Genomic DNA, 12,890 nt, shown 5'->3' with positions numbered 1-12,890 from the left:
GCTACATAGATACACAGCCTCTCAAGTTAGCTTCTAGGCAATGGTGACAATTTGCACTTTCATTGCAATAGAGGCATGACTTTTCAAGAGTTTTGTGCACTAGTTTTAAAATGTTCTATGGAGGAAATGAGAAATGGACTTCACAGTCAGTAAGTTATTTTATCTTAATTTTAAATAAAAAATAATGTAATTACTTGGTGACCACAAATACAAGTGGCATGGCTTGTCTTTTCCCTTGTGAAACTGCTACCTGTTGTTTTGAATAATTAAATTCAATAGAAATGTTTCTTAATGATTGAGAAGGTTAGAATTATGTCTCTATTTTTAGGTAGGTCACTGAATATGTAAAGTCTAAATTGTGAAGATGTTCCCCTATTTTAGGGTTAAATTAAAAGCACACTCACATTTTGCTTCCTATTAGCACCATACAACTGGCAAGAGGAGAAGGAGGTTGTGAAATTCAAATCAAGAAATGTTTTCACTTGCTGGAAACTATGGTAAAGCTCTGAGGGAAAAAAGAATGAAAAGCTCTTTCTTAAGAAAAAAAAAAAGCTTGGGTTTTCCATACTTAGAGTGGACTATTGAGTATGTAAATAAATTGGTTAACCTCTCTGATACTATGCAAAGAAACCTCACCCACACAGTAGACTTGGGGATTTTTTTAAATGGTGGTAGTGCACAGATTGTATCCTTAATTTCAACCTAAGCAACGCATGTAGAGTGCCCATCAGATAGCAGGTGTACTGCTAAGACCCTGACAATACACACTTGATAATGAAAGAAATTAAATGAAAAATCGTTCTCCAAACTGATGACCAAATTAGATCTTATCAATTCACGGACAAAGTCAGGAGAGAGAAAGAGGAAACTAGTATGTTCACACATACCTCAGTGATGGTTCAAAGTTCAGATTAAAATCTACATCCTTTTTCAAGAAGTGCTGTGCTGATATTTGGTACCGCAGTCCCGGAGAATGTGAAGAGATCTTTGTGCTTACTCCTTCCTTATTTTCTTCTTCCTTTTGTTTTTTTAACAGAGAAGGAAAGGGAGATGTGGGTGATTTCTACAGATTTCCTTAATTAAAGCTAGTTTGACTCCCCACTTAAGTGAAATAAGGCTGTTAAAAAGAAAAGTAGTCTCACTTATCAATAGGCACTGAAGAATCAATGTTTGGCTTACCTGTTCAGATCAAATTCCTTGATTACATTATTTTACAAAGCTGAGTAGGGCTTAAGCTAGTTACCACTGATGCCATTGGCAAGCATTTCTTCACTCACGCACAGGCCATAATCCACTACACCAACTCAGGCCCACGGGATGACTTCCATTTCTTCTTCTTCTTCTTTTTTTTTTTTTTTTTTTTTTTTTTTTTTTTGAGATGTAGTTTCTCTCTTGCCACCCAGATTGGAGTGCAATGGTGCGGTCTCGGGTCACTGCAACCTCCGCCTCCTGGGTTCAAGCTTTTCTTCTGCCTCAGCCTCCCAAGTAGCTGGGACTACAGGCGCACACCACCACGCCCGCCAGCTAATTTTTTATCTTTTTAGTAGAGATGGGTTTCACCATGTTGGCTGGGCTGGTCTCCAATTCCTGACCTCCGGTGATCCACCCACCTCAGCCTCTCAAAGTGCTGAGATTACAGATGACTTCCATTTCTATAGATCCATTTTGCCATTAGAAATTAAAAAAAAAAAAAAAAACTCCCAGCCCGCAGTATCTCAAATCACATGTGCAGCAGCAGAACAAAACCTGCTGTGGCTGTGATAGGTATGATTTTACCACGAAGATTCAGACGTTGTTACATGGTTGAAAAAGTAGTCACTGCACAGAGCAAGTGAGAAATTGAGCAATGCACCTTAATACTGCTTTTCCCTATTGCTTATAAAACAACGTTCTTAATTTTTAATTACATGTAAAATTCTTCTGAATTTTTACTTTAAGTTATTTCAATAGACTCCCTTGGGGTGCTTTAAGAATATCCCATGGGGCACTTTTTTACTGTGGGTCATCAGCCTAAGCTGTTGGAAAAAGGCCCTGGGTTTTTTTGGTTTGTTTTTAAAATGTTGTATAACAGCTTTAAATGTGCAAGACATGATAGAGTGGGGGAAAAATACTTGTTGAATTCTTAACTTTGTTTTTCCATCTGAAATATTAGTATGCCTGTGTTTTTATTTTTTCCTAATTCCAAGCAACAGTGAACCTAATTTACAATTTTTTTCTCAAAAAAAAAAAAAAAGGAAAGTTTAACATTGTATTAGGGAGGCTTCAGAATTAGCAGGTGCACTCCAACAGATTTATAGGGGCCAGTGGACTGATAGCTGTATTTTAGAACTGGGAAACATCTGCTCAAAGTAAGTAGTTTATGGTTTCCATATCAAATAGAAGAAAAAAATACCACACTGGTCCTCAGACTTTGGTAGTTGTGTTTTTAGAAAACCAAATTCACACAAATTCTATTCTAGGGGACTTGTATATTTCATTGCTATGTTCTACTGAAGTTAAGGAGGTACAGAAATTGCTCCATGAGGAAATGATAAAGGTCAGAGCCTCAGAATTTTAAGTGGAAAATTCATAAGCATGCATTATGGAGGGGAAAAAAAGGCTAATTAAATATAACACTCAACTAAACTATAAAAAAAGACTTGTTTTCTCCATGTAAGTCAGATTATATGGGCTTCCTCCACCACTTCAACCCACTAATCTAAAGTAATGAAATGCAATATCTGGAAGCACTCAGAATTAGACATGTAACAGATAATAACAGAGATTTGAAGAAATTTTGCACAAACATGCAACAACCTTAGGAATGAACTCTTTTTTTTTTTCACTTGCCCTCTAGTCTCGCTCTAAATAACCACATGAAGTAAGGAATTGGCTGTTATTCAGTAAATTTGGACTGTGGACACTGACCAAATGGCTTGACATTCTACCTCCACCCCTTATCCTATTTTCAGTCCACATTTTCCCTCCACGGTGACTTTCTGGTTATATATTATCTGGTTTGGCCGTCTCCACTGCCCACTTCAGATAATTGCTCAATTCTCAACTTGGCTTCTTGCTGCATAGGCTTGACCTAAGAGAATGGATGAAGAAAGAGCCAGCATTTTCCTTTGATCTCTCAGAACTCAGGATTCCATTATATAATCTACCATAAATCCTGGCAGTCGAGATTGACACCAACATTGAAACTTGCCATAATATGACACTCCTTATTGATTCATTATGTATTCTGACATTTCTTCATTAACACGAACTCAATACTGCAGTCTGTCAGTGATAAGAAATTTTTCTTAGTTGCCTTCTCAATATTTTTGAGGTTTGCCTTGGTTAATTTTTCTCTTCTGCTATCTAAGCTTCATATGCCAAATGTTCTAACTGGCTATCTGCCTCTAAGGTTTAAGCTCACAGATGTTTCCTTGTGACCACAGAAAATACTACTCCGCTGAGAATAGGTTTGATAAATAAAATTGGCAATAAATTTAGAACCAAAGAGCTGGATAAAGAAATCAAGTGCAACCCATGTTATCCACACTTTTGTAAATCTACAAACTTGTCTAGTATACCCAGTGATAGTAGATTCTAGGAATCCCATCAACAAAGTAAAGTCTTAAATAATCCCAAAACCTCCTTCTATGTAGCAGTACAAATCTTTTCCCCTACTAAACATTACCATGGCTTCTAACAAGCAGAGAATTGGCACAACAAATTTCACTTCTATTCCAAGTGCAGAGGGAGGAGTAAAATGGACAGAATCCAAATGTCGAGAAAGAAGTGAAGAAAGGACCTTGCAGAGCCCAGATAGGAATAATACGTGAACTGTTCTAAGTGATTAATACTCCACTACATTAATACTGCTTATGCAACACGAATGCTGTAGTAAGCAGGAGACCTTTGCTTTCTGCTTTTTTCCCTTTCCTAGAAAACATTTTCCTAGGAGTCTTTCCCTTCACAAATGACATGTGAAGGAGCTATATGCTTGATTTGTGAAGATTGAGTGATCCGGAGGAATAGGACCGTCAAACGGACAAGAGCAGTGTTCTTCCTGTTGAATGTTATCATGTCACCCTCTCCTGGTACTTCGCTGCTCAAAATTCAAAGCCCAGGCATTTCCACCATGGAACATTCTCAGGAGTGTAGCATCATCATTTGAGATTTACTGTAACTGAAGTGAAATTATTTAGTGGGTTTGGCCTTTTTCCCTCCCGACTCTACCCCCAGTAGCTCCTTGCCTTTTCTTTTTAAATTGTTGCTCTAGCCTTTTATTTCCCCTTGGAAGAGAAGGAAAAAGAGGAAATCAGAAAGGACACTCGTCCTCCTTCCCTCTACCCACAAATCACAGAATTTAGCTTTTCCATTCCCATAACTGTAAAGCATTTTAGGCAACTGCAGGAGAGATCACAGTTTTCCTTTCCAAGCAGAATCCTAAATCAGTGCAATGAAAACATGTCTGTCTTTTATTCCCAGCACAGATGCCCATGGGTTTGGTTGTGTTTATACTGTCAGTATCTTAAGTTACTTTTTTTTTTTTTTAAGACAAGATCTTGCTCTGTTTCCCAGGCTGGAATGCAGTGTGCAGTGGCGCTATGTCAGCTCACTGCAGCCTGGATCTCCTGGGCTCAAGTCATCCTCTCACCTCAGCCTCTCAAGTAGCTGGGACTACAGGCGTGCGCCACCACACCCGGCTAATTTTTGTATTTTTTATAGAGATGGGGTTTCGCCATGTTGCCCAGACTGCTCTCAAACTCCTGAGCAAAAGCAATTCACCCACCTCGGCCTCCCAAAGTGCTAGGATTACAGGTGTGAGCCACCAGCATTAAATGTTCTGTCGCCCAGGCTGGAGTGCAGTGGTACAATATTGGCTCACTGCAACCTCCACCTCCTAGTTCAAGCGATTCTCTTGCCTCAGCCTCCCTAGTAGCTGGGACTACAGGCGCATGCCACCACACCGGGCTAATTTTTTATTTTTAGTAAAGAAGGGGTTTCACCGTGTTGGCCAGGCTGGTCTCGAATGCCTGACCTCAGGTGATCTGCCTGCCTCAGCCTCCCAAAGTGCTGGGATTACAGGTGTAAGCCACCACACACCCAGCCCTTAAATCACTATTCTAAGAGAAGATTGCTAAAGGCAAAAGCTATAGAATCATAAAATACTACAGCTGCAGGGACCACACATTTCCCCTAGTCCAAAGATTCCATCCATTTTGTGAGGGAAATGAGGTGTTAAAAATAAAAGACTTATTCAGTACCCAACATAAAGTACCTATTTAATAAATATAAAAAATTCAAATGGTCTGAATCCTAATCTCACAGAAATATGATCATTTTCTTCTGCATCTATATCTTGTCCAAAGAAAATAATTTTACTATAAAAATATTCCAAGTAAACAGCATTTTACACATATAAGGCATACTGCCTTTCAAAATTATATCACTTAGTCTTCATTGTATCACTAGTATAATGTTTTGACGGCTGTCTGGTAGTTGTTATGCCCATTTTACAGTTAGGAAGACGGGGCACCAAGCTTGCAGCTTCTCACTGCGCACATCAGTGGCACAGTCCCATCTTTTGACTCCCAATACACTTCTTTCTCCACCAGTCATTTCTGAAACAAAATCTTTACAACCATAAACAATCATGATTTCAAAAAACAAGTCCTAAAAGATTTTTTTTAATGGTGGGACACCTCCCTTGAACTATTTCCCTCACCTCCGAATTGATGTACCCACTCTTCATCTGAAATCTTCAATCCACACAGTATTTTTCTAAGGTTAAGTCTTTATTTCATTCCAATCCTACACCAACATCTTTAATGCCTACAAGATAAAGTTCAAGCTCCTTAACAGGACATCTGACTCTCCACTTCTAAATTACCTCCTACCACCACCTTGCACTTTTCTTAACTATGTTTCTGTCAGACTGATGGTTTCCCAAAACCACCTCCCCCATGCCTTTCATTATGCACCTCCTTTTCCTTGTATTTTCCCATGTACACGTTACCTGTCCTTTAAGGTCACGGTCAAGAGTCGCTTCCTACCCAAAGCTATCCCTAACCATCCTGCACCAACCCAGAAATACCTTCTTCTCTTTATGCTTCCTCACCGTGGTGCTCAGCACTCTGCAAGCACTCTTCACATTCTACTCTGCTGAATTGTATTCGTTGATGTTATGGCTTTAGGCACATATTATAGTGTGCTACTCTGTAATAGTCACATATCATATTATGTGCCTTACTGATCATAACTGATAGAGATTGTCTAGGGATCAAGGAACATGCCAGGCTCAATCTCACTCTACAATTATGTGCCAAACACCAGTGTGTACCAGGCACTTCCCAAGGCACAGGGTACAAACCTGAACAACCCCATCTATGCACCCGAGGAACTATTTATTTATTTATTTATTTATTCATTTATTTATTTATTTATTTATTTATTTGAGATGGAGTCTCTCTGTGTCTCCCAGGCTGGAGTGCAGTGGTGTTATCTCAGCTCACTGCAACCTCCGCCTCCCAGGTTCAAGTGAATCTCCTGCCTCAGCCTCCCAAGTAGCTGGGATTACAGGCATGCACCACCATGTCCGGCTAATTTTTTGTATTTTTAGTACAGACAGCATTTCACTATGTTGGCCAGGCTGGTCTCAAACTCCTGGCCTCAACTGATTCACTGGCCTCAGCCTCCCAAAATGTTGGGATTACAGACATGAGCCACCATGCCCAGCCCTGAGGCACTTTTAATCTAGCTGGGAATAGAGACTCTAGGACAAGCCATAATAAACCACAGCAAGGCCCTTGTCAATATTACTCATTTCTTAAATAAAATTAGAAAAAGAATTTAACAATATGAGTTAAATTAAACTATGCATATATTGGATTCTAAGTAACCTTAATCCTTAAATATTCTTTCAGAAAACTTGATGCAGGTACGATTTCCAAAATCTTAAATTTTGTAAATTTTGTAAAATTTGGAATTTCCCAATAAGGAATTTCCAAAATTGCTTATTAGAAAGAAAGAGCAATTTGTGTCTTTATTTGTCACATAGTTTTAAGGTGAAAGATACTAAAACGGATTACTATATGTGATGCAATTATCTTTATTAAGCACCTTTCTTTACATGGTTTTAAGCAAATAAATTCTGACCAGTTATTGCTTCTAATAAATAATTATTAGAGTACAAAAGCCAAATTTCTTCTGTCAGATACACTCAAATTTTCTTGTTGATTTCTTGGTGTCCTTAGTAACATTCCGAAAGGAATTATTCCAATGAGACCGTTTCTATGAACAGCAGAGGAAAGAAGGATCTCAAAAATGCAGATCATCCGTTTGCAAAAGGACCTTGATGGCTTCCTCTGAACCAATCTAGGGGAGGAGGTATGTTTAGGGGAGCTGAGCTGCTGGTCATTTTGACAAGGAAACAGTTGGAAAAAGAAATGTCAAAAAGCCAGTGGCACTCTCCTATTCCAGCAAAAGTCAGGAACCTCAGCAAGTCTACTCACGCTAAGCTCTCTAGGATTGTCAACTTGTTGGGGCCTGTCTCTGCCTCCTTGTGATTGGCCTGTGTGTTGTCTTCAAGGCAGCAAGAAAGGAGAACTGGAAGACTGCCCATGTTATATCCATTCTTAGTAGGAAAACCCGAAAAATTGAGAGTGGGTGGCAGCTTTAAATAGGAGACTAAAACCAAATGAAGTTATTAAAGTCTTTGCTTAGGGAAACCAAGCTCCAGGTATGCATTCAACAGGGATCTTGATGGTTTTTACAACAGAAAGGCTAGGGAAGCTCCTAACCACTTGTCTTCTCAAAAGAAATCAGAGAGCATCCCAGAATACTGGAGGGGTGCCCCCAGAAGAAGATTACCACCATCCCCCCAAAACCCCATCCATACTGCTGCTGCTGTACTCACATTCCAGCTTTGCCACATGGCTGGGAGGCGGAGACTCCCCACCCACACTTCCACCCTGGCACACTTTCTGTTTTTGAGAAGCATAAACCAATCTGCCCCTCATATCTATCTCATAGCACTACAGCCAGGTGAACCCTCATTCACTTAGTGGGAAGATTTTACATGGAACTAAGTAATAATTTATGCACTGCATATAACAACTTACTTTTTTTTTTTGTCTTTTTTTAGATGCAGTTTCACTCTGTTGCCCAGGTGGGAGTTCGATGGCACGATCTCGGCTCACTGCAACCTCCACTTCGTGGGTTCAAGCGATTCTCCTGTCTCAGCCTCCCAAGTAGCTGAGATTACAGGCCCATGCCACCACTCCTGGCTAATTTTTGTATTTTTAGTGGAGACGGGTTTCACCGTGTTGGCCAGGCTGGTCACGAACTCTTGACCTCAGGTGATCCACCCACCTCAGCCCCACAAAGTGCTGGGATTATAGGCGTGAACCACCAATCCCGGCCACAACTTGCATTTTATAAAAGTGAACTTTGTACAAAACTCTCTTACATGCATTACTTTATTTAATCCTCATGAAGAGCCACAAAACTTCTGTGACTCAGATGTGATTATTCCCATTTCACAGATGAAGATGCTGAGGCTAAGAGAGGGTGTAATGTTATCTCCCATCAACCCCAGATGCTTAACCTGCTTTCCCAAGGCCAAATTCATATTGATTACAAACTTTAAAAGTTAATACTGTCTCAAGTAATGGCTAAAAGCATGAGCTTTGGAATTAGATGAGTTTATCTTCAAGTCCTAGGGCTGTCACTTTTGAAGCTGTGTAATATTGGGCGTGTTACCTAGCTTTGCAAAGCCTTAGTTTCCTCATTTGTACTACAGGAATCATAACGTTGTTCACCACCTGGGGTTGCTGTGAGAATCACACGTAATAACACTATAAAAAGCATCGCACAAAGTAAGAGCTCCCCCAACCTTACGTGCTACTATAGTTGTTATTATTACCACCTTGTGGACATATGTTACGGGGCCAGAGTGGGAGAGACTATCTCAGGTCTTTGGTATCACATTGAATTAGAACATCAGCATACAACCGGGTATGCTGGCTGATGTCTGTAATCCCAGCATTTTGGGAGGCCAAGGCGAGTGGATCATTTAAGGTCAGGAGTTTGAGACCAGCCTGGCCAACATGGTAAAACCCCGTCTCTACTAAAAATATGAAAATTAGCTGGCCATGATGGCACATGCCTGTAATCCCAGCTACTCTGGAGGCTGAGGCAGGAGAATTGCTTGAACCTGGGAGGCAGAGTTTGCAGTGAGCTGAGAAAGCACCACTGCACTCCAGCCTCGGTGAAAGAGCAAGACTCCATCTCAAAAAAAAATCAGCAGAGAGCTCTATGTGTGCATGGACTAAGACATTGCCCAACAATGAAGCAACATGCTTCTGTTGATGTGAAAGGGAATGTGAAGCATTTGTAACACGTTTTTGACACGCTCATCTCAGCAAGATTTTTTTGTTACCCTTCTCATCACAAAGATAGTCACAAAGGAGAGGAATGATGGAAGGAAGAATGATGGAGGTTCCTGGACTTTCTCTTCCAACACTTTATACTCATTACAGAAGCAGCAGCATTTCAACAGATGGTACGCTCAGTTGATTGGATTGACTGCCCTTTGTTTTTTAGATCAAGTTTCCAGTTATGATCAGATGTTCATAAATTCCTAGCAGCTTTGGTGCTGACCTTGAATTATTTCACTGATTCAACCAACATGTATTGAGTACCAGGCACTGTGCTAGGCTTAGAATAGAAATAACTTCCTCATACTGAGTTTCTAATGCTTGGAAACTGCAAGAAGTTTAATGAGTGGCTTAATGTCATTTATTCCATATAATATATCTGGTAGCTACTGTTAGTACTCCCACTTTGCAGATGAGAAATTCAAGGCATGAGGTTAAATAATCTGCCTCTAATTGCACAGCTAGAGAGTGGTGGGAGCTATGGCTGGTACTCAGTCATTTTCCATGGATCTGAATTAAACTACTTAATATCAGAATTCTTACTGAAGAGTGATCTGCTGTGGAAAACCTGAGCAGAGGTATCAGCTTTCCAGCGAATATTTTTAGGGGCAGATGGATAGGGTAAGCCCCTTCATTCTCCGAAAGAATCACAGACTTTCAGAGAGAAAAATGTTATACGCCTTAGATAGAACGATAAAACTCAATGATGTGTACGCTTTTGCTGTTGGGTCCAGTGGGAATGATTCACAGGAAGTCTATTGAGATGTTGCCCAGAAGGCAGGCACACCATCATCACTCTTACCTGTACAGTGCATGCCTTTGAAAATAGCACTTCATTAGACAATATGCAGGAGGTTTCACAGATGGCGCCTCTTTCTCAGAGATTAACAATTGAGACCCTCTCCTGATAGAGGTGGATGGACAGGACCATATCTCCACTGCCATAGATGAAGACTATGCTATGACTTTTTTTTACAGTGTGGATGGTCTACCCAGAGCTGGGTCACTCTCTTCCTTGCCCTTTTTTCCAAATAGCCAATCTGCAGTCATGGAGCACAGCTGTTCCCTATTCAAAGCAAAGTAAACTCAACCACCAGGCCGTCAGCCCAAGCGATTGTTCTGAGCAACTAGGATAAATGAATGCAGATAGACTCAGAGAAGACCTGCAGATAACCATGTGAAAATGTTTAGCAGATGCCTGATGTAAATACTTATACTGTGTGGAGGTTTAGAGTGTTTGAAGGGAAGGTAGATGGTAGCTAGCTCTAAACCCAATATTGAACAAAAAGACCCAGAGTTATCAGAAACGAAAGATAGTTGGACTTTGTTCTTGCTGCAAGTTTAAGATACAAGAGCTTTATTCCTTTCCTTGACTGTCACAAGCAATAAAACGAAACAAGTATCTCCAAGTGTCCAAGAAAAATCTTCTACTCGTAAATACGACGCTTGTATTCTTAAGGAAAATTTTGCTTTTTTCCTACATGTCGTATCTTTTACCTACATTGTTTTTATTTGTAATTTCCTTGAAAATCTGACATTCTAGAGTATTTTATCCAACTGCTACAGCATTATCTGCGTGCATTCCAAGGCCTAGTGGGCAGTCATCACAGGATATTAACAAAATCAAAGAAAACATTTGCTTTTGAGAAATAGGAAGAGATTTTATGGTATACAAATGGACCCTGAACCATCCGTGGTTCTCAAACATTCTCATCCAATTTAAGTTCTCTGTACGTTTCAGAATTCAGTTCAAATACTTCTACCTGGTCTTCCTAAGTTTACTCTCAATATTAAAATATGTATATACCACATTCAAAACCAGATGAGTTTCCCAGCAACCTCATATACATGGAGTTGCTCTGTAAGCCTATTAGATCTGGCACATAAAGACATTAAAAATGTGGCACCTTTAAGCAGGAACCATTGCCATGATCACAAGTCCTGATTAAGCCCAACCCTTCTATCGAGTAAATTGCTTTAAAATCTTTTAATCATGTTGGCTCCTACGGACTTGTTTGAGAGAATACTGGTTATCTTCTTGACAAAGTATGAAACTTACAGTTCAACGAGCATTTCCTAAGACATGTGGCATTCCTCTAACCAAAATGAAAGTATTCTGCCCTGTCTTGTGACTGCCACATCATTACCCGAGTAGCCCACTGCTATATGTGGTGGAGTCATTATGTATGTGCCATCGTGAGGCAAAAAGGAACTGAGAAAATGGGACACCAGGACTCAAAAGAGCTTGCTTAAAATCAGAGGCCCATTTCAAGACAGAGGGGCTCATTTTTGTGCTGCTAAATGTGTAGCTTTTCAGAAAACTTGACTGCCTTTAGGAAACAAATAATGGCTTATTCACATCGCTTAGTTCAAACTCACGTAAGTTATGGCTCCAAAGATTCAGAAAACAGGTAGTGTGTTCATGCCACTCTGAGATTTGTCCAATTAAGAGCTTATAAAATTCTAACACAGTTCAACAATACAGTGTCTCCTAGCCAGTGCTAGATCCAATACATTTATGTTATCTGGAACAGACAGGCAGCCTGTGTGTGCTGTACTAAGAAAAGGGTAGTCGGATTGCCCTCTGCCTCAGCTAAATATTATTCTAGAAGTGAATTTCCACTGTACCAAGTTTAGATTTCACATTTTATCATCCCAGGAATACTTGCCAGTAACTTTGCAAAATATCCTTGGAGCAGAAAGACAAAAAAATGAACATTTTTTAAAGATGAGAGGTAAGCACTGAAGTTACAATATGCTTGTAAACAGTAGCACATTATATCAAAAAGGAAAAAATAAATTGAGAAGAAATAGGAGTACCTACTTGAAGAGAAGATTATCACTCAGAGACTGTCTTCTTATGCTATAGAATGGGCAGGAGAAAGGAGCATGGACCTTTCGAGCCTGTTAAAGAGCTTCTGAGCATGGAGCCTGCATTTTCAGTTTTGGTAAAATCCGTTCTGAGTCGGTAGACAGGAGGCTGTTATGACCATGAAATTAGGAAATGCAGTAACTCAAAAATAAAGAACTAGCACCACCATTTGACTAGGATTGGAAAATCTCATTGAAAAAATAGAGGAGGGGGTGGCCTTGCTTTTGCCAAGCCAGGCCCGAATCTAACTTTCTTAGCACTTCCATTAAGATGGATGTTCAAGAAGAGGTAAATCATGTGTTAATCTGCCTGAAATATTTTTTATGCCATCCAGCCGATTTTCTCTTTATTCATAATAAAGCTTGAAGTCTAGACAGGCATGTGGAGTTGGAAAAAAAAATAAAACATCATTCAGCACATAAATTTTGTTAATCCAAAGTTAGCTACAGCTAAGCTAAAAGCAGGGGCAAGGAAATATCTTCTGTGAGTGTTTTTTGGGACTTTCTTACTCAGGCATGGACTCAAAAGCCCGCTCTGCACTTCTTGTTACTGATTAATGAGGTTCTTGACTTCGGTAACCTGCAGAGGTCTAGCTTCTCACACTC

General features: G+C 39.9%; 1 protein-coding gene across 2 annotated transcripts in view; it reads right to left on the bottom strand.

The window, feature by feature from the left end:
• The window catches only part of ESR1 (estrogen receptor 1), a 410,427-nt gene extending 398,040 nt beyond the window's left edge, over positions 1–12,387 (bottom strand). For both annotated transcript variants that reach the window (XM_055390889.2, XM_055390895.2), the window contains exons 1-2: positions 12,238–12,387; positions 888–1,018 (exon numbers count right to left, since the gene is read on the bottom strand). The gene's annotated coding sequence lies outside the window, so the exon portion shown is untranslated. The remainder of the gene's footprint in view (positions 1–887; positions 1,019–12,237) is intronic.
• Between the last annotated feature and the right edge of the window lie 503 nt (positions 12,388–12,890).

The sequence above is a fragment of the Gorilla gorilla genome, chromosome 5 (genome assembly GCF_029281585.2).
Source record: "Gorilla gorilla gorilla isolate KB3781 chromosome 5, NHGRI_mGorGor1-v2.1_pri, whole genome shotgun sequence".
NCBI classification, from domain to species: Eukaryota; Metazoa; Chordata; class Mammalia; order Primates; family Hominidae; genus Gorilla; species Gorilla gorilla.
This window is presented reverse-complemented; position numbering and strand designations above follow the sequence as displayed.